The sequence below is a fragment of the Hirundo rustica genome, chromosome 7 (genome assembly GCF_015227805.2).
Source record: "Hirundo rustica isolate bHirRus1 chromosome 7, bHirRus1.pri.v3, whole genome shotgun sequence".
NCBI lineage: Eukaryota > Metazoa > Chordata > Aves > Passeriformes > Hirundinidae > Hirundo > Hirundo rustica.
In genome coordinates, this window is record NC_053456.1 from 31,523,593 (window position 1) to 31,545,733 (window position 22,141).

Here is a 22,141-nt window from a genome sequence, read left to right on the forward strand (position 1 = left end):
GAGTAGGAAGTGCCCTTGAGAATTTACAATATGATTTTATGGAAGATTAGGAAAAGGCTCTCTCTTAGGGGTAACCACGGTATCTGAATTCATTGTGTCTTCTATAAATTTAATGCAGATATAACAGTCTCAATCTTATTACTATTATTTTCCTTCATAGAACACTTAATTTAGTTATCCAAATAATAGAGTAAAAAATTAGTGAGTTTAAATTATCTTCATTGCATCAAAATGCAGAAAGTGTCTGTCTTAACCTACACAAAATGGTTATGATCTCAGTTAATAACTCTGTGATGCCATCCTGAGTACCACAATAGATTTACTCCCTATGTTATTTATCATCATTTATCATTCACAGAATATAGTAATAAATTTGCTTGGCTTATGTTTAGAAGTAAACAGTTTTCCATTGCAAGAAAAGAGGAATTTTCCTTTGATCATGAATTATGGTCATTGGAGGGGGTTTTAAAAATTACTCTTATCTTCTAATTGTGGACAGTGATGGCCACTGCTGTTTTCATGGAGCATTAACACAGGTTTATTTCAGTCTAGGCAGAATTCAGGGTTACACCAGCTAAACAATTTTGCCTAAATTTCAGCTACCCATTTGTCCTAGTTTCAAGTGGTTTGCTTGAAATAGTTATTTAGTAACTGATAATCTCTTTGGAAAATGAAATTTTCACACAGTACAAATAAACTCAAAAGCATATCAACTTGTACTCATTATACTGCACTTCTCTGCTACTGTCAGAAAGTTACTTAAGCATTTCAAGTTGTACCAGCATTGTGGTATTTAAAAAGCTATTCAAATGATGCACCCTAATAGATTGTCATTCAATCTTTGATTAAAACTCCACAGAAGATGTTCTTTTTCCATGAGCTTACCAGTGCATAACAAACTTTTAATGTTAATTTTCCTGAGCTTTGTCACCATCAGCTGCTCCAGTTCCACATTATCTCAAAGGGTTTTGTATGGAACCAAGAAACATCTCAAAATGTTACAGGGCCTCCTCTGGGGCTTGTTTCAGAAAAAGCCAATGAAGCAAGAGAACTGGTCAGCTGGTGGGATGAGCCCTTAGGAAGTGGCCTCCTTCAATCTGAGCATTACCTAATAAAGTCAAGGAAATGGAAGGGTAAAAAAAAAAAAAAAATTAAAAAAAAAATTAATGAAGCAATTGTGCATCTCAAGAACTCATGCTATCAGAAAAAAAATTCTGAGGAGATGAATAAGTGAATAATTCTGTAACAGCTGTAATTTCATTCTTCATATAGAGATAGTCGAATTATACAGGAGAATAATACCAGTTAAAGGGTTATCAATAGTTCCTATGAAATGAATTGGACAAAAATGAAGAGTACTGTGAAAACAGGGTGCTTCTCCCCCTCCATCATCTTCACATGCAGAGGAGTTCTATTCTTTAAAACTGCAAATCTAGCATATTTTAGTATTGTTTTCATTGCTGTTGCAAAACATGAAAAAAGACTGTTCCACCTCTTCCGTCTTGTTGATTGTATTTATCACAAAATTAGATGGTCTTGTTTTTATAGCACATGCCAAGTAATTTTATAAAAAAATTAACTCATCTTTCTCCCAGTGAATTATACAGATGGCTCAAGCATTCTCTTCAAAGAGATTACATTCTCAGATTAAAAGCAGTAATATTCAAACATGCTGAGAAGGAACATGAAAGAGATCATTTGTATTAATTATTCTTTGTGTGAAATTAAAACTAGCAAACACAGCAAAAGCAGCCAGCTCAGTGAGAGTGTCACATAAATAGGAAACACTTGGTTAATGAATAAGGATACAAGCATATTTATCTCCATTATCTGATCAAACTGTTCTGATGGTGAGCTCTGCACATATAGAAGAGGATAAATACATTAAAAATGTGTTTTATCCTCAGTCTTTTCCACGTGACATTATTAGTATTTTATTAGTATTTTATTAGTAAATAGCCCTTAAATTTTAGTACCGGTCTGGGTCCCATTGTGGCATTCTTTTACCTTTATTTCCACAGTAGTATTTCTACAAAGATATCAGCACCAAGGCACATTTCATTAGCATGAAGCTACATAGATTTTTCAGATCTGGAATAATGTGTGGGCTGATTGAGTTCAGTGGCTTTTTAACAGTTTGGTTCTGTGATACGTCTTCCATCTAATGGAAACAAAATGACTGGTGTGCTCCAGCTCAAAATGCTGGAGGCTGATAATCTTTCCTGGTTGCATTATAATTTAGGGATTCATTAGATAGATACCTCTCAAGACACCCACCAGTTTTTAAGAAGCAGAATGTTAACACTGTGGAATCAAACTTGCAATTTGATTTGAAGAAAAGGAAGATGTTGGCAACTCCCTTGCTACTGCAGATATCATTACAAGTCTTCCCTGCATTTATTTGTAGATACTTAAAAAAGGGATGAAAAATACCCTCAAATTAAACTGGAGGATTACGCTGGGTGTAAAACCAGGTTGGTAACATAGTTTTCAGTAAACTGCTGGCCAGACTGAAAATAATTACACTATGCCACCGGTTCCCATCAGGAAAACAGAGTGAGCACACATTAGACAAAATTTTATAAAGAAAATAAATTAATAAAACTCTTAGCACTGTGTACTTTGCATGTACAAAACCAACCTGGATTTTTTCCTTGTTTTCTTTATTCACGTGTTCATACATTATTTAATGCTGGGACTAACAAGAATTGATGAATCTTGTCATGCTTTTCAGAGCCTGAGTTATGAGAAGTGACACGAATGAGAGTTATACTTGTTTTATGTGGCCTACAGGCTTTATGAAGAGTACCATAATATATTTTACTCACATCTCTATAATATGACTGTAAACAAATACTAGTTATGAATGTGGTTACTGTGAGGAGAATTTGTATGGAGTCTGTGCATGAAGCATTATTGATTCTTGCTAGAGCTGAAAGTGAGTACCAAGTATGGCAAATAAATCAGGAATCCATTATACTAGTGCATTACTGCCAGAAACACTTGCTTGAATTTTTTGGTGTTTTTTTGAACATAAGATTATTACCATCAAGATATTTCTCTTATTGCTTATACAGTGTTTTCCACTCCTTCACCCTTGGGAGTAACTTCAGAGTTCCCAGGGCAGGGCTTCATCTTCTGACCAGGAGCAAGGCAGAGAACAGAGGTCCAGGACCCTGAGCAAATTTTCTAGGTCTGGAGAAGTGGTGGTACCAGAAGGAGAAATAGGAATTAATTTCTTCCATCCTTCCAGAGTCTTCCTTCTGCCCTGGTCATTAAAGCAGGAAAAACCAAGGCACAAAAAGGAGGCATCTCCCACCCTGTCTAATAAAGCTGTCCACATTGCTCTGTCCTTCAAAGGACTCCTCAGGTCCTGAGTAACGACCTCCTTTCCAATTTTTTTGCTGTTTTCTTAAGTTTTTTGTCTCAGTCTCAGTCCCATGTTTGTTCCTGTGCTGTCAGGATACAAAATAATAAAAAGGTCTAAGTTGGGAGTGTAAGACTTGCTTTCTCAATTTTTTAGGGATTATTGTTTTTCCAAGTGTAATTCAAAACTCTCGTTCCCAGGTGGTCTTGAAAAGTCTGTGAAGATTGTTTTCTTTCCTTGATGCAACGCTGGTTTTTTCCAACCTGTCTCAAACTATGAGGTACAGCCTGTGACTCTGCTCTAGTGAATTTAACTTAGCACCCAGAGCAACTGTCAGCAGCTTTGGTATTTCCTACTGGGATCTTCATCCTGTCTCCTGCTTCATACACTTACCAGCTTAGACCTCCCCCTCCACACACCAACCTTTATCCTTTTTCAGCTTTTCAGTAAAGATTTTCCTCAGCTTTTTACTTCTCCACATACTGCTCTTCCTTCAAGGGCTCTCTGTTTCATGCTACTCCTTCACCCAAAGGATTTGTTGGATTTCTCAGCTGATCCTTCAGCCCTTTTTTGCCCAGTGAATAAGCTGGCATACTCTTTATGTCTGTTACGTACCAACTGTCACCCAAATGCTTTTTGTGAAATAACTCAGTGTTTCCTGCCCAAACACAGTGGTACCACCTCAGTTCCTCCTGCTCAAACCATTCTGCCCACTGCAAAATCTTCTGGACTCTGCTGAGGAAACCCAAACCCTTCAGCTCTTCTCACTGACATACCTCAGTGCCTCACCCAAACTCTGCTTCTGGAAGTAAAGCACAGCTTCCCACCAAAACCTTGTCAACAATCTGAAAATATTTCTATTTGTGAATATGGAAATAGAGCCTTTGTTCAAGACTAAGGAACCCGTGAGTGTTATGTTTTTCACAGACTGGACAAGAAGATGTAGGGTAAAAACAGAATTGAGCGAGCAAGAAAATTGTGTCCTTCGTGTCATCTCCAATATTTTGGGGATCATCCTGCATAGGCAGCAGAAATAATCAAGCCCAGGGACATTGTTAAAAATGGAGGAAGCAAAAAATGCTAAAGGGATTTTAAACATGTAGTTGGAGAACTGTATGAAATTAATTTTACTGACTCATATTTAACTACCTCTGGAATAATCCTCCACCAATCTGCTTCTAATCAGAGCTGGCCTGCATTAGGATGTGCTTGAACACTATGAACAACCAGAGCACGTTGTGAGAATTCCACCTCCAAAGCGGAGCCAAACTGACTGTAGCTACGAACATAATGAGGTGTTATCAGAGCCCTAAGGAACGCAAGAAACCCAATCATCAGAGCAGGTGTCTCATTAACACCAGTTGTTTATCAGACAGGGCTGCAGTCCAAGTGGTGTCACCTGAGATGTGTTTGCTTGTGCTGTGACATGGTCAGGGGCAGGGTTGTGCTCACTGGGGTGTTGATGTCTTGTCAGGTGAGCTGATTATGGCTCACATGCTCAGGTGAAAGCGGTAACACCAGGATAGGTCACACTGAGCCAAATCGAGTGCAGGGTGACTGCAATTGTTGTGTTTGTTATCTTATTCTGTGTAAAACCTCTTTTCCACAGATTTCAAAACAGTTTTGGGCTGATATTTGAAACCTTGATTCTTTGAAAAGTAACCTTTAATCCCTTGAGGAAGAGGCCTCTGCCTTTTTTTTTTTTTTCTCCTTTTTTTCCATGTTCCCTGCAATTTGAGGACCATTACACCCTACAGGCAAGGCAGTGCCACCGTGGCTAGCGGTGGGGCTGTGGTGCCACAGCTGCTCTTGGCTCCCTCAGGGACGGGATCTGCCCCATCCTTCTTCCTTAAAGAAGGCAGGGTAGTGCTGGCCCAGTTGGAGCCAGGGATGCTCTCCCACCTGGGCTAATTGCAGTCATTAATTGCAGTAATTAGTTACAAGTGTGAGATGCACAGGGGTTTATGAGGCAGGAGGGGCCGGGGTGTTCCCCTCAGTCCTACAGCTGGTTCCACACAGGGGTTCTGTGGGAGCTGCTGTGTTTGACGACCGATAGAAAGGTTTGATTTGTGTTCTAACTCCCGATAAAAAGTTTGATGTGTGTTCCTTGTGTGGGTTTGGGTGTTTTGGCAGCTTGTTGGTTTGTTTTTCTTAGTTTTCATTAAGAATGAGGGCAGCTCAAAGTCCAGCAGTCTCCCCTCCGGGTGAACGCAGTCCTGTGAAAGGAGCAGGGCTAAAGTGTGATTTACTAATATCACCATCAGCTTTTTACTAAGCACGTGGAAAAGCTTATCATTTACTTGTATGTTTGAGTCTGTCTTTGTTGTCTTTGCTCAGCACTGTTTATTGCTCTGCACATGCTGGTGGAGGAGCTGCTGGAAGAGCCGCAGCCGATGGGAAAAGCCCATGGAAACTGCAGGAACTGGATGCGCCATGCCTATTTTCAGGTCAGGTTTGCATGGAAATAAAACTTTTGGAAATACTGCAAATGCTGAGTGCAACTTACAACCCTTTTTTCACCGTGACAGACTTTGCTAACTGTGTTCAGTGGCTCAGCTGATGAGAGTAGTAACTAACCAAATTTTTGAATAATTTGGAGTTGTAGCATCTGCTGCATTCTGATAGGAGAGAAAGGAGAACTCTGTGTGGTTTGGAAGAGTTATTAATGAAGTGATTACAGAAAGAATGTTTTTGTTCTGCTTTGTACCTTGTGAAAGCTGTTAGCTTCTCTGAGGCAGGGGGAGGAAAGAGATGTTTTCATTAGTAGCTGCCACCATCCCAAAGTGCTCCTTGGGTTTTGCAAAGCAGAACAGTATGAATTGCAGCAGAGATAAGGGATGCTGGAAGCCACACAAGTCTGCTCTGTGCTCCTCTAGATACCATCACAGTGTGTTAGGAATAAATTAGGATAGCAGCATCTGTTTGCCATGTATGTGAACTGCTAAGTAAACTCCTTGAAGGTAAGAAAAATGCTTCTGTTTTGAGTATAGGAACAATTTTTTTTGTCTAGATGTTGATATAATAAAGAAAAAAAAAAGAAAAATAAGCAATAACTCACATAAATATTTGAACAGTTTAATAGCTTTAAATAGCCTTTGGGGATTATTTCTAGTAAATAAATTTTGTGTTTATGAACACAGTGCTATAACAGTCTGACCTCAGCCTGGGTTAATGGGAAAGGATAGAATGAATGAAAATGTCAGTTATACCATCAGATGCAATATGAGGGGCAGTTTTATTCCATACCTCGTCCTGAATGATATTAACTAGATGTGAATGCTGAATGTGTTTACCAGAATTGTGCGTTGCGTGCTGTTAATCATTAGAATAGAGCGAAGAATTTATAATTTTCCTAGAGTGAAAGTAAAACCATTGATAGACTACTGATGAGACAATGTGTTTAAGGCTCAGGATTTTCCTTCCTGTGCAGTTTCCAAGGCAGTCTGTGAAACTCCCGTTCCCTCCAGTCTGGCCTGTGAAAGTCACTGCTGCTCAAACTTTCCCTTGTTCTTGTGTTTACTGAAGATCAAATGATTAGATAATGACAGATTATTTTAGCGGAGTTCTCATTAATTCTGCTGGACAAAGTTGTTAAAGGATAAATATTGCATACTGGCTGTTCCTTTGTCTTTGCCTATTTTTCCCCCACTATAAAAATACAAACAAATAGCAAATTGATAAACATGGGCTCGATCACTTCTGACCAATCCTGAGGCCTGAGTATGTGGACTGATCCTTGTGGTGTCTCTCTCTCTCTCTCGAAGCCCACCGGCTCCATTTTTGCCTCGGCTAGCTTGAGAGACAAACCACAGTTGGAAGGATTTTTCCTCTGGGTCCCAAAGATCCCAGAGTGGCTGTGAACCTTTTCCTTTAGAGAGAGCAGGCACCCGTCGATGGCAAAGGAAAGGGTCTGCACTCAAACCAGGGGGAATCAGGGCTTTATTCAGTCTTTCCCCTGTGGTCCTGCCCTCACCTGGGTCAGGAGCCCAGTCCTGCTGCCCCGGCCAAGAGAACAGCTGCATGCTGCGCCCTGGCTTTTAACCAGGAGGAAGGGGCTGGAGGCGGGAACAAGCCACCACCCGGTCAGGGATAAGGTGGGAGTGGAACAGAGTTGGGTTACATTCCAGTGGGGGAGAATGGGTGGGGAAAAGGAGCAGGGACAAACCTTGGGATGATACATTTTCCAGGGGAACGGGGAGGTGCAGAAGAAACCATTACAAAACCTAATATAAAAATGGAATACAATAAACCCAAATAATACACAGCAACAGATCCCTTCTTTTGCTCTTCCTTGATGGAATCTTACTCAGTTAGGATGCTAGTGCTTTGCAGAATTAGGCACTGAAGTTGGCCAGACTAACTAGAATATAGATTTAGAGAGCAGGAAGAAACAAGAAGTATGACTTTTCAGCAACTGTTGTCTGGCTGCATTTTTTGTCTTGCTTAGATATGGTGGTCTTTTTGTGACAACCTTTTCAAGGCTTTTCAGAGTAAGGGCACACGAGCATTGGAAAGAGTTATTTATTCACCAGCAGTATGAAAAGAATTATTCAAGAGAAGTAGGTAGAGTGGGAGAGCAGAATTGTATGTGTACTTTAAGACATTGCCGTGATAATTAATGTGACTATTTCAATTTTAGCCTTTCTCCTACTTCTGTGCTGTGCTACCTTGCCATTAACAGATATGATTGTGGCCAGTAAGTTTGTTTCAGAAGAGAGTTCAAACCTCAGTCTGAGATTAACACATTGGATAGGAGTAAAAATCTGTCTGGGCTGTAACTTAATGAATAAATTCCAATTTTAAATTGGGTAAAAGTGTTCTATAGTGAACAGTACCTATTTTGTTCTGTAATGGCTTAGTGGAATGGTTTGAGAGGATTCATTGTCAAGCAGCCTCTCTTAGACGTGTGGCCTGTTTTTCTTGCAGTCAGTTTGGTGTTGCTCTACCTGAGTAATAAGAGTCCAACTCCCATGCCATGAATAACATTGTGAGCCAGTGTAAACTTGGGGAGAAAACAGCACAACATTTATATCTCTTATTTAATATAGTTTTGGGTGTTTTTTTTAAATAAATACATGGTGGTAGTGTCATGTTTAACTAGATATTTGTACCAGTTGAGAGAGATTCTTTTTTGATTGAGCAGCTGATGTCTATAAACAGCCCATGTGTAGGTAGGATAGCAGGTGGGCTGGTGGGAGGAGTAGGACTTTTATTTTTGGTTTTTATTGTTGATCATTGTCATGTAGTGACTATGGAGTGTGGGGGTGTGCAGAAAAGGTAGATGAGAGTTCCATGATATTTCTGAAAGCAGTAATGGGGGGAAAAACTCCAAAAACCACTGAGGTAGTTACTATGCAAGAGGTAACAAGAAGGTGAGAAAGGCATGTTTAGTGGTCATTTTCAGCTGCAGTTGTATTTAAAACACAGGTGTTTGTTTTTAAAGATTTTTATAGTGGCAGGTGAGGGCTTGCAAATTTGAGAATTAGGTGGTAACTAAAGGTGTAAAAGGAGAATTTAGATGTGCTGTGAAATAAGGAAACTGAAAGTGATGCTGCTGGAGCCGAGCTACTGCAGCAACTCTGTTAGTAGAAGGGAGAGAGTCCCTGTTCCTTCCCTCACACATCCAGTGGCTACGAGATCCCCTCCTTTTGGTCTGAACAAGGTTTTTGATTATCTTTACTGAGCATCAGTGAGTTGAGCGAGAAGGACAGCAGGGTGCATGCGATTGCTGGAAACAGGAAAAAGCAGGGTGTAGGAGGCTGGGAGATGTAGGAGGTTGTCTACCTTTTGAAGGCAGTGTGATAAACTGTGATAAAGACTGTGATAAACATTTGAGCTATGAAATGCAGCATCCCCTCAAGAAAATAGGTATTGCGTTGTTGGGAGGAGGAAAAGGCAGATTGTTCCCCAAGGGAAGGGAAACCAGGCACAGTAAGGCAGGGAAGGGAAATCCCACAGTATGAGGGGAAGACAGAAGGAATAAAAACTTAGCTCAATTCCTGCCACTAGCAGGCAGGTCCAGAGGACACTGAAGAAGAAAGTAGTGGATGAAATATCCTGTCTGAGCTGTCTGCAGTGAGAATTTAACAAATGAGATCACTGGTTCTTTTAGAACATGAAAAACAACACGAGTTTAGATAAAGCTTCAGTTTCAGTGCTGATGGCTCAAATCTGGTTGCAGTTACTCTCTTGTTCTTCTCAGCTTCTCGGATTAATGGCTACATATGTGCCAGCTGTTTTCTTTTTCCACCTGGAGCGTATCCGGAAGTACAAAATGTAGTTCCCTCTCAGAGACAGGGTGCACAGAATGGGCCAAATGAGGAGTTTTGGCATTGCACTTTTTAGGGTGGATTTGGAATGCAGCTGCCAGCTCAGAGCTGGCTTATTAATGTGACAAAACACATTATTGAGCCAGGTTTCCAGCCTGGCGTGGTTGAGGTTGGGTTGGAAGGGAAAGATCAGCCACTGACTGCTCCCCTGCCAAGAAGATCTTTCACCCTGTTGGGCAGGTACGAGCACACCACCCACCAGGCCATTGTGATTAGCTTACTGAACCTTCAAGTGGAGCAACCTTGGAATAAGCCTGTTGTAAAATGAACCTGTCAAGTTCAGCTGCAACTCTGAGTCAGTAGGGTTTTGAAATTATTTTTTTACAGAGTAATTTTGTCTTAGGTTTTCCGATTCTGGAGAAGATATTGAGCTGCAATCCCAGTACAAATACACAGTTACAAAAGCCTGTACTTGGATGTGTTGCTGTTTGCCTCTGGAATGACTGATCTTTGTCATAGCACTCAGTACCACTGTACTTGTAATATTTAAGTCTTGAAGTCCTTTCCCTAACAGTTTGAATTAATCAAAATGTTTGCTAAAAAATGCTCCCTTATCTAATCTAATGACTTCTTCACATTAGCTTAAATACTCCCTATGTAATCAAACTACTTAATAGAGTCATAATTAAGTATAATTTTAAACATTAACCACAATGTCTGATTTACACTGCCTACCTTTTGCTGAGGGAGATTAAAACTGTTCTTATTCCAATGAATTCCACTTTCTTGCATCTTCTTTAAGAAACTTTAATCAGTTTTAAACTCATTTCTATGTTTATGGAAGTTTGCTAAACATAAGAAAATAAATGGTAAATGTTGCTTCTCTTGTTTTTCTCAAGAATTAATTTTCTCTATGTCTACCAATTTTTAATCCAGTTTTTCCTACTAAAATATGTGACCCAAGTTCAGGAAGATGTTAGGAACCAAGATTAAAGACTACCGATGCCCTCTAATTCAAAAAGAACTTGGAGGAGAGGTGGACAAATACAGATCAGGATTTTCCAAAGGAAATAACCGAGTTCCTCATCTCGTGCAGGCTCACAATTTTTCTGTGAGATGACCTAGCCAAAATCGATATTTGTTCATATTTTCATTTCAAAACTAGGCCTGAAGGTAATATCCTTGTATGTCTAGAGCAAGAGTCTGCCTTAGCTGTGAAGCAGCAGCATGGTCTCTGTGGATGTCCTATCCTATTTTCAACCTGTGTGTGCTGCACTGCTTTACTGCAACTGAGTCATCTTACACTGGATTTCAACTTCCAAATTACCTACGAGGAGGCTGGGATGCCTGGAAGATGGTGGGGGGGAAAAAGAAAACATGGATTACATATTAATCAAAAGAACATGCTGAGTGAAAGGGTGATGTACATCTTGTGGTGATGTACACCTCTATTTCCCTGCAAGCTATTTTTGTTTGTTTTCTGAAAGTAGCTTAAGTTTGCAACTAAAGAAATGCAAGTATAAATAATTAGCAAAATTTGTTCTGCTTTTAGAATGTTTTTCCATTCTTTTAGCAACTTAATTTATTGGTCTTTTGTTTTTCCCCCTCTTGCTGAGAGAAAAATTGAGGGAATAGAACTGAGCATAGCTTTCTGTGTTTTGTGGGTTTTATAATGCACTGAGGGAAAACACTTCTGTGGCTTGCAGTTTATGGTGCAAAATGAAAGACAGGCAGTTTGGTGTTCTGCATGTTTTGACTTTTAAAATGGACAGAGATGTATTCAGGGACTAAATCATCTCTTAACTTTCATGTTTTACGTCATTCTGTTGTTTTGTGTGACGTGCATGAACCTTTGTTCAAAAATTTTGTAAGCGTTTAATTATTTATACAAATTTTTGATGGTGTGATTTTTTTTTTTTTTTTTACTCTGCACTATTTATATTTTTTAAATTATAGAATTTTTCTCTCTCTTTTTTTTTTTTTTTTGTTACTGTAAGTTTTTTCCTCAAGTTTCATCTTTTACAAGGTCACATAGAATTTGGAAATTATGGAGTGTTGGATTACAGGAAATAGTTTTTACCATAAACTATGTTCGTAACTCTTAGCACTTCAGTTTCTCTATAAAATTATTATGTATTTTTTGAAAGCAGAAAGTATGGATTCATCTGGTGCTGATTATCATGTTACCACATGTTAATTATGCCTGACTTTTTTTTTTTTTTTTTTTTTTTTCTTTTCCATTATATATTTATGGAGAAGCTAGTTAGTTCTGCTTCATTTCAGCAAACTGGGCTGGTGCCCAGACAACTATTAGTAGCTTCATTGTCATTATTTTTACTGAACAGCAAGATTTATGATTACCGGGGCAAACCGTGCAACCTGAAAGGGGAATTCTTGGCGAAACATGTTTGTTTCTTTTCCTTTGTAGTTATGCCATGTTCACGACAACTGCATTTTCACAGACCCTGTTGTTTTTTATTGGGTATTTCCAACAATTAAAAATATGTATTTTTGTGTTTTGCAACTACAAGCCTTGGCTGTAGGGCATCCTGCCCACATGAGGGAAATCTGTTCTGAAACGTATCTGAGGAAAACCCTTATGATGCACTCAAACTGCAATTCAGCTGTGTTTCCCTGAGTTTAATCTGCACAACCAGGAGTAAAACCCATCTCAGTGGGTAGCTGTGCTGCAGTTACTTTGTGATTGCTGTTTTTCATAAGGAATAGTTGCATTTCAGCACCACCTATAGGTATTTACAGGAAATCTATTTAGATCCATTGCAGGATTCACAAATGCATTCTGTATTTATTGAAAGTGAGTCCTATTTGTGGCAATTGCATAGCTGATGTTCCAAATATTTTTCATCTTTAACCTTGGTTCAAAAATGTAGTAACATGCTATGAATTATATATCTGTGGAATATGGTACAGCATTAAATTTTCTTTATTGAAGAAATATTTAGTATGAAACTACATGATCAGAGAGCACGACAGGAAGCTTCATGAGATGCAGTTTTCACAAATAGTGAAAGTTTTGCCCTTTACTCTAAATAAAGGACTGGGAGGAAAACAGAAGGTTTCTAGTAGTGTCAAATTTTCTCTGGATTCACAGGTGGGTTTTCTGTACTTCAGGAAGTGTTTTTGCTGATTAAAACCACAGAATCTGTCTTCACCCTTGAACTTGCTCAAACATGGCTGAGATTTTTAAGTACCTGGTACATCTTTTGATCCAGTCTCTCCTTTACACGGAATGATTCATGTTTTTGAATTGAGCAAGAGTGGCAAAATTGCTGGCCTTTTGAAAGAAGATGTAAAAACTCAGGCTGCCTGGTTTCCCCAGAGGAAAATTCTCAGAAGTCACAAATCCATGAGATCTGTGAATGCAAAGTGTCCTATTATGCCAGTGCCCACTGAATTTAATTTTAATGTTTTGTGCAGTACTTTAAATTTACATATAACTTAAACAGGGAGCTTTTGTTAGGTTGTATGGGGGTTTTTTTGTTTGTGCTTGGGGGTGTTTTGTTTTTTTTCATGGTAAGCCAGAATGTTTCAGGTAAGCCCTACTAAATATATGCCCAAACATGAAACCTTAAAATATGTTGCTAGGCCTAAGGTAAAACCTGTTCAATAGGAAAAAAAATGTTGTACTGTCCTGGAAGGGTGAATATCTGATTGGAGGGAAAAGTGACAACATTTTACACTTTGCTTCAGTGAATCTTTACAAACTATTCTGTGCTGCAGCTTTAATATTGCTACAAAAATTCAATAACAGAGCATGTGCCATACAGGTTCTCTCTTTGGAGTTGTTGACCCTTGCACTGGATTTCTTCCACTCAAGAGGAAGAAATGTGTTAAGGGCTCTTCTGGGACTGCTTGACTTTTCCAGGCTAGGAATACTGGTGGATCTATATTCATCCAGAAATCATTGCTGCACTGCCAGAGTTTCAACACACCCTGAATATGTGAGAGATAGAATGGGTGGCAAATACAGCTCAGTAATGCCTCCTGCACAGCATCTGGAAATCCTGTACTCCAGCCCACTGAAGGCAGAGCCCTGTCTCTCCTGATATTTATTTTTACATGGAGTAAGTAGTGCCACACGGGGCCAGATGAAGAAACTGTCAATCCCTTTGTGGACAGGAGGCTGAAAAGGGTGGAGTTTTTCCTCATTATTTTGTCAACTATGTGAGAAAATAAGTGAAGGGCAAGTAGTTCTGCCTAAATGGGGGAGTATGTGTTGCAGGAACTGTAATTTTCTCTTGTTTGACAGAGGTGTTGCTCGCTGTGTCTGTACATTTTTCTGCATAACTGGCTAATAACAGCTGCAGGTGCAATTCAATTTATAGAGTGAAGGCCTGTGCTTTTGGATTTGTTGATAAATGCAGCAGGAGCGGACTTTGAGTTTACTTTGTGCTTTCCAGCTTGTGTTCCTGAAGGGGAAATTGTTGTTGACCATATTTTTCTACCAATCTGCAAAATGAATATAGACTGAGCCATATCCTTGTCATCTGCAACCTCTTCTATCAGTTCATTTTTGGTTAGGTCACACACATATAATTGAGAAATTTCTTTTTATTTTTAATCCGCTCTGGACAGATGTCAGTGGTAGCACTGCTCACCTTAACGTTAAGAAAAACAAGGAAACAAACAAAACCAAAATCCCCCCCAAAATTAAACCCTACTCTTAATACACTGAGGTCCATCAAAGGAAACAAAGCCTTTTATTTTATTTTTTTTTCTTTTACTGAAAAAGCTAAAGGTGAAATTATTCTCACCTCATAGAAATTACTTTTTACACAGAAAAAGTCACAAGGCTACCAAACTCTGGTAATGTGTTTCTCCTTTCACCCAGAAAGACCCAGTGCAACAAGGTGTGTGATTTAAATGAGATTTAAATGGGATTTAAACAAAGACCTCAAGGCAGTCAGTGAGGTAATTCAGGTGGGAGAAACACTGTTTATCCTAAATCAATCCGTCTATAAAAAAGAAGTAGTTTTGTATGAAGGTGGATGGGAATAAAGAAGGATGAACAGAATTCTGGGTGATCACAATTGGACATGTATTGTATGTCATATGCTACTCTGGATATTATCCCATTCAAGGGCACTATTCAGCACACAAACAAAAAAGCAGCTGTTGGATCACTAATATATTTTCATTTTGGACATTGGTAGTAGAGAAAAATCGGATTTTATTGAAATTGAAACCGACTTTATGGGAAAGGCACCGCAGGTTATTGTTTTTTCAGTGCCAGCTATTACAAACAGGACTCAATTTTCACAGGGAAATAGATGCAGCAGAGCTCATATCCAGCTCCTCAAGGAAATGAACCTTCCTGATAGTCTGCTTTTTGTGCAGCACGTCCCAGATATAAGCAGAAATCATATCTGGCTTTTGTGTTAGCAGACATAAATACCTTAATGAAACTTGACAAAGTCTACTTGCCTTGCCACTTTTATTTGTGCTGTTTATTGGTTTGAAATCATTTGTTTTCCTGTGGAGTAGGTTTCGGCATAAACAGAATTGCTTCCAAAATCAGAGGAGGCTTGGGTAGCTGTGAAACACGACATTTCCCTCATGGGCAGGTGAAACTACTCATAACTCTACAAAAAAAGCAAAGCCAGACTGCAGTGATTTCTCTCTGTGCTATACCGTACCAAGTTCTGAGGAAAAGTTTCTGAAGTCAGGCACTTCCTTCATTTGTCTTATTTTTTTTATGTGTGATGGGGATACCCTTGTTTTAAAAGACTTTGAGACTTTTAAAGAAGGAGTGAAGAGAGAAAAGAGTGGGCCTGTGTTCTGTGAATGAACTCCACAGAGAGAGGAGGCTGCAAAGAAATTTAAAAGATAGGAAGGGGTATTAGGTCTCCTTTACACCAAGTGCGTGGATTGGTTTCTTCTGTCCAGTGTCTGAATGTTTTACTTCTTATTTGCCTGCATCAAGTAAAGAAAAATATAAAATTAAGTAAATTGTCAGATCCTGTTAGTGCAAGGGTTGGTAGAAGACAGACAGGTTTCTCTTGGAATAATTTCAATTACTTTCCAGCTATATTAGTGCATGTTTTAAAGTGAGCAACATGCCTTTTTTTGTTGTTGTTTTGTTTTGTTTGGTGTGGTTTTGATTTTTTTTTTTTTTGGTGGTTTGTTTTTTTTTGGTTTTATTTTTTGGTTTTTTTTGTTTTTTTGATACTGCAATCATTGCTGATTTTTAATAACATCTGTTGCTTTCACCTAAGAAAGTCAATAGGTCACCTCTTCATTTATAAATTGCAATTCTATATTATAATTGATTTATTTTTTTACATTATGTGCTTAGAAGATGCTTAGTATGCATTTGAGGTTACAAAATCTGCATAAATATTTGGGTTTGTTTGTTTTCTTGATAAAACAATTTTGCTGTGAAGTCTAAAGTGTTCCCTTAAGCCACCAAGAAAGAACATCTGAAAAATATATTAGTATTTTAATTAAGGTTTAAAACAGTGTTACTTAATCCCAAGTAATTCTCCAAGTCTGCTTTCTGTGAAAGTAAGGTAGAAGGAAACTGTAGTTGTAGCAAAACACTAATGTGACATTTTAAGAAGACGTCATCAAGAAAATAAAATGAACAGACACAATAATTTTATGTTGCAGTGATGAAAGAATGTCATCAAATTAAGGTATGATGTTTGCATTGTACTTTCATTAAAGGCATGCATTGCCTTAAATACAGTGCCCAGTTTGTTTACTGTCAGTCAAGACAAGGTACGAGAAGGAAATCAATAGGATTAAAGAAGAAAAGATTTCCCTAACAAAAAAGATCAGAAAGATAAGTTCATTCCGTTTAGACAGAGGTTACAAAGAGCAGAGCAAAAGGATATTGAATGACTGTGATTTAGAGAGTCACTAGAGGATTTTCCTTTGCTGTTTCATGACAGAGAAGGCTGTAAATACATCCTCAGACATAAAAGGATGACAAAAAAAAAATATTTCCAAGTGAAACAAGGTTATAAAAATTACTAAGGCCATTAAGAGAATTATTTGTTTTTTCCCCAAAAGGCAGAGAAGTGTATGGACCACAATGACTCTGTACGTGGTTAAGGCATTACCTACAGGTGTCACAGTGCAGGCAGAGGTGCTGCTGACAACACAGCAATTTCAGTTCTCCTGATCTCTAGAAGGAAGGTCTCTAGCACAGCTGGCTTCAAACTGAACAGAAGCAGTAGCTGGATCTGTTTTAGAGATGTTCTAAGCATTGTGCTGTCCCGCAGGAGAAATTCAGATCATGGATGGGAGTTGTGGAGATTACGGACACAAATTTACCAGGCAAGTGTCGAATGCTGTGGCAGGAGCTGCCAGCTTGAGCTGAAGTGAGGGAAATCGATGCTGTGAGCCAGCCTGCAGCTGCAGAAAGCTGCCTCATGTTTTTGTGTCCCTATTCCACAGTCACAATAACTCTGCTCCATTACTGACAACAATTGCTGTCTGTCTATGGCAGATGCTTGCCCAAGGGGTACAAGAGTTGGCTGCACTGCATTTTCTGTGGCAATTCCCATTCTTTTTCATCTTAGAATGACTTTTTTTTTTTTTTTCCCTTTTCCCACTCTAGCCTTAGGCAGGCAGGCAGGATGTGGAAGGACACTATTGTTGCAAAACAATGATTAGCTCTTCAGAAACATGCACTCATCCAGATTCCATTTCAGTTTGTTTAAGATTCCTGATCACTATTTTGCTATTAAATATCTCATCCTCTTTCTGTCATGTAGCGTGAATCTGTTGTTTGTAACTGATGCCAGTCTTTTACCAAAAGATGGTCAGAGATATTTGTCCTGCTGACTTCATCTGCTTTGGTAATTTCCATTTTTATCTCTATTGTCATACCTGGGTTTCTACATTTTTGTGTCCTAACAGTAAATTCAGGCAGAGAGGGAGGCAAAAGAACACCTGATTTTCAGTAGTTTTGTTGTAACTCCCAGTGATTTCTAAAGCCTGTTCATCACCTAATGGTAGAAATCTAAATGTAAAAAAAAAAGGCCCAAATACGGAAAAGATCTCCCATGGTTTTAGTTAATTCACATAATGCTGAAGAATGAGGAAGCCTCGGGTACTTGATACGCTTTCTCCTGTTACAGCTTTATGTAATAAGTGTGGCCCACCCCAGAGAGCAATGGCTGGTTGTTGCTGTAGAAAAATCATCCTTGGAAATAATGAACTACCTAACTGGAGAAAGCACTTGGAACTTTGGATAAAATATAATTTTCTAGAGCTGAAGTACAAGTCCATAAGAAGGTTTGAATGAAGGAAGAATCTTCTGTGTTGTATAAGCAATAACAGCTTGCAGATTTTTATGTAATTACTGAGATGAGCTTTGTAATTAATAATATTTCATTTTTTTTAAAACAGTTTTAGAACTTTATTCTGCGGTGGCAGGTGAGAGCCCAGACTTCTCACATTCCTGCTAATGTTATTTTTGTAAGGCACCCAATAAAAAGGGCAAAATGAAAAGGACACTAGCAAGAGGAATACTTGCCTGAGACCATTTTCTCTTTTAAGTAATTAGCCCTAAATGATATTGGTACTTCTGGCACATGTCTTCAGGTTCTGGCTTTTTGTATAGATTTGATTGTAGCTTCCCATTGTCATATTCCCAGGGAAAATTATGTTTTTTTGGATTGACATTTTGTGATTGAAAGCTGTTTCATGGTAAATCATCAACTATTTGTACAGCCTACCCATATTTAAAGGATGTCTTATTTCCCAAATCCATATACAGCATTTTAGGTGGTTGTTAATCTGTATATAGACATGACTTAATAGCCTTGCAGAGAGAGAAGTTTGAAGAAGATTCTATTTTTTATAAAGAAAATTATTGGTAAGATTACAGGGCAGAGCAGCTGTACAAAGCCTTCATCTTGATGCATAAAGAAGGTGCAAGTTCCTCTTTCATATTTCTTCTTCTAAATTCTCTTAAAGACTTTATTTCATTTTGCAGTAAGCCCTTTAACTGTACTTACATTAAGACATACTGCAGCAGCTGAAATCAAAGTAGGAATGTTTATAAAATATGGCATCATATAGCGGTTTTATAACTTCAGATTTGTACTGGCAAACAAAGTTTTCATCTTTAATAGATTTCCTTTTCTGTGCTTCTATGAAATCTACACCAAAGTGAAACTTACAAAAGACATGAGTACATTTCTGTCTTCTTTTTGCTGAACTGCATAATAACTCTTTATACCTCATCACAATACACAACAATAAGTTAGTCTGTTCGATTGTCAGCTGCATTTTGCCATCAACTATGGGGAAAAATTCACTCCATCACAGAGTAGCCATTCAGGGGACATTACCTGGGACCATATTAAATTGAATTAGTCCAAAATCCCTAGTTCAAGCTGTACTGCTGGTTGAGCAGCTGGTCTTTGAGGTATTTTTACTTCAGCACATACAGAAAATGCAGCAAAATGGCATAGTTATATTACTTTGTAGTTAGCACACTTGTCTGGCTCTGTGATTAGTATTTGGAAGATTGAGTTGAAAAATTATTAGGCTTTAGACAATGGCCCTCACATTACCTCTGGCAAAGTTAATTGGTAACTGGATATTGTCTGGGGAGGAAATGGGTGAATAAATATGAGAAATTAAATAATTTTAATTTACATCAATATTTTCTTGTCTTTGTACTCCTCCAATAGCTTGGGAAGAAACTGCTGATAGCTGAATTCATAACAAGGAAGCCCTTTTTGGGGATCAAGAGCAGCATATTCTTTTTAGAAATAAGATGCATGTGGTGATGATAATCAGGTATCAGGTCTACTTGTGAAAGTGCATTGTTATTTGTTATCTCAGGTCTTTAAATCAAAGATTTTCCTCAACAGTAGAGAGTTCTAAGAAAAGGTCATCTCCTTTAATGCTCTTCCCATGTCCCACTTGCAGTCGCTTCCTGGCTTAGGACTGTCCTTCCTTCTTTCCGGGCTGGAAGTGGTGGGTGAGGCACAAAATGTGTTCTCAGGGTACTGAGCATCTCTGCTGGATCTTATCTCAGGGGTTAGAATTATTATAGTTTTCAAAATTTAATTCTTTCTTTCCGTACTTAGGTCATTTTGTGCCATTGCCAAATTATGAAAGGTATTTGAATAAGTAGGATCTTCCTGCTAACTTGTCTGAACAAAAATGAAAAAAGTAACTCAAATGCCTTTTAAAGAAATAACTTTGAAAAATTTTTAGTTGAAAATAAAAGCTTCACTTTTTCTTCCGGAATTAAAGTCCAAGTCCAATGACAGTGTAGGTAAACACTGTTACCAGCATGGGTTATATTTTAGTATGAAAATTACATTGCAGATTCACAAACTGAAACTTCAGATTTTAAAACTTTGCAACCAGGAACTTTTCAGCTGAACCCTTCAAAACAAAAAAGACAAAAAGCAAACTATCCAAATAGTTCACTGCATCAATGTGAGGTAGATGATGTCTTGAATTCTGACAGGGTTTGCATTTCCTGAAGTTCTACCTTAATTCCAGTTGATTTTTAGTCTCTAAGCCATGAATTCTTATTTGCTTAGACTTTGATTTCTGTAATTTTGGCAGTCTAGTGGAGAACTACTGGCTCAACAGTCAGAATTATCATGGTCAAACGTAAAACCCTCCCACTGTGCTCAAAAAAAACCCAGTTATGGTTGCCCAAGTGTTTTCTTGTCCCATTGGCTTACAGTTGACTTTTAAGCTGTAGTTAACTAATAGTGCTACACTCTCCTCCTCTCTTAGGGAGGGTTGGTGTTAACTGGCTTATGAGCTTCAGTCAAAACACTTAAATGATCTATTCTGAAATTAAATCTAACAGGGATTGGCTGTCCACTGGCACCAACTCAAGCATGTGGCATATTTAAGTGTATCATGTATTTTATTAGAAACTGTGGAAAACATTAACTACACAGGCTTTTAAAATCTGTCTCTAATGGTTGCAAAGAGGAGGACAGAAGGGTTTGTTCTTCCTAGTCAAGTACTCTAGTCAGTAGAAAGGGAAATTGTCAAGACCATAGAAGGAATTATCCCTTTCATGACTGTGAACAAGACTGGTGCCAGATGATACGAGCAAACATCCCTGGAAGAACTTTGTGTTTTGTGATAAGTGATATTTAGTTATAATAGCTGCTCCTGCAGCTTTCTATAACAGAGATGCTATTTGTTTCTGCAGACATCTTTACAATTGTATGGATACTGTTCTTTATATTGTTGTGCTTTATATTTGCTTTTGGACCAAAAAAAAAATAAAAAAACTGCTGTAAGTATTGCTACGTGATCTTTTGGATTGGGAAGGTATTGAAGAGATAACGGAGAAAGGAAGAAACATAAAAACATGAAAAATCTAAAAGAGGAATTAGCAGCCCTTGCTTGTTGTGGCTTTATTTATTTTTAATAGATGAATACAGTGACAATGGGAAGTTAAGTGATCTCTCCAGCACCAAGAACAGTTTAAAAATAAGTTATTCTCCAGAAAGAGCCTATGGCACTTTTGCAACCCAAACCAGAATACTCCTTTTCCTCAAGCTGTCTAGTGCCTAGTTAAGAGTAGATGTTGCTGTGGGTGGCATAGGAAGGGTCCCAGTCTGATCAGGATCAGAGCTAGGTTATAAACCTTGAACTGCAGTCCAAAACTGAGGAAGAGGAGTGTCGGAGCCTCGGGCAGGAAGTGTTCTCTTCTGCTCCTGGTTTAATGCCTTGGCATGAGTAAGGCTTGAATAATGAAATTTGTTGTGGAGCTCCTCATGGCTGTGGTGCTTCAGGAGCCGTAAAGTATCCAAGATACCACACTCTCTACTGGTGAGCTTGAACAGTGTTTCAGCGGGGTTTGGCAGTGTCTGCCCTTTCCTCAGGTCATGGCAAGCACTGGTGCTTCTCCAATCACTCTTGAGGATCACTGGGGCTTGCTATCTATGATCTAATGCCTAACAATTAAAGCATACACAGTTTTAAGGTCGGAGAGAAGTAAGCCGGTTTTCAGCCAACAAAGCTGCTATAACACAAATTAGGAGTTTTCTCTCATTCGTGGTGACAAGCAAGAACCAGAGAGAATTTGTTTCATAAATGTAATCTCTACAGAAGTTCCCAGTATTTTTAGTCACATTGTGTAAAAGATCCAGCAAGGAGCTAAAGAAATTACCTTTTAGCATGGCTGTGTGTGAAGAATGTGGTTCTTGACAACCAGACAGCAATGTGAGCACGTTGTTCAAAACATGCTTTGTAAGAAAAGTCACTTGGGGAAAGTGGCTCTGCTTCTCTGCTCTGTGTTTCTGTAATAGAATGTGTGCTTTATAACCTTGGGGAGCTTGTGGAAATGAATAACATACTGGTCCAACGCAAAAGAAAGTTTCCTGAACCTCTGCGGCAGTTCTCCAGAACTGTATCACTGCGAGCCTCCTTCTTCCTTGGTTTGAGAGCTCTGGGGCTCTAATGTGTTTCTAATCAAGGATGCTGAAAGCAGTGCAAGGACTCAACCTCTGCACAGCAACAGAGTTGAGCTGCCTTGCTT

General features: G+C 38.6%; 1 protein-coding gene across 7 annotated transcripts in view; it reads left to right on the forward strand.

Annotated features, from left to right (window-relative positions):
• The first annotated feature begins 5,325 nt into the window (after positions 1–5,325).
• Positions 5,326–22,141, forward strand: part of TFPI (tissue factor pathway inhibitor) — a 65,394-nt gene continuing 48,578 nt past the window's right edge. For all 7 annotated transcript variants that reach the window (XM_040070235.2, XM_058421350.1, XM_058421348.1 and 4 more), the window contains exons 1-2: positions 5,326–5,427; positions 5,705–5,814. The gene's annotated coding sequence lies outside the window, so the exon portion shown is untranslated. The remainder of the gene's footprint in view (positions 5,428–5,704; positions 5,815–22,141) is intronic.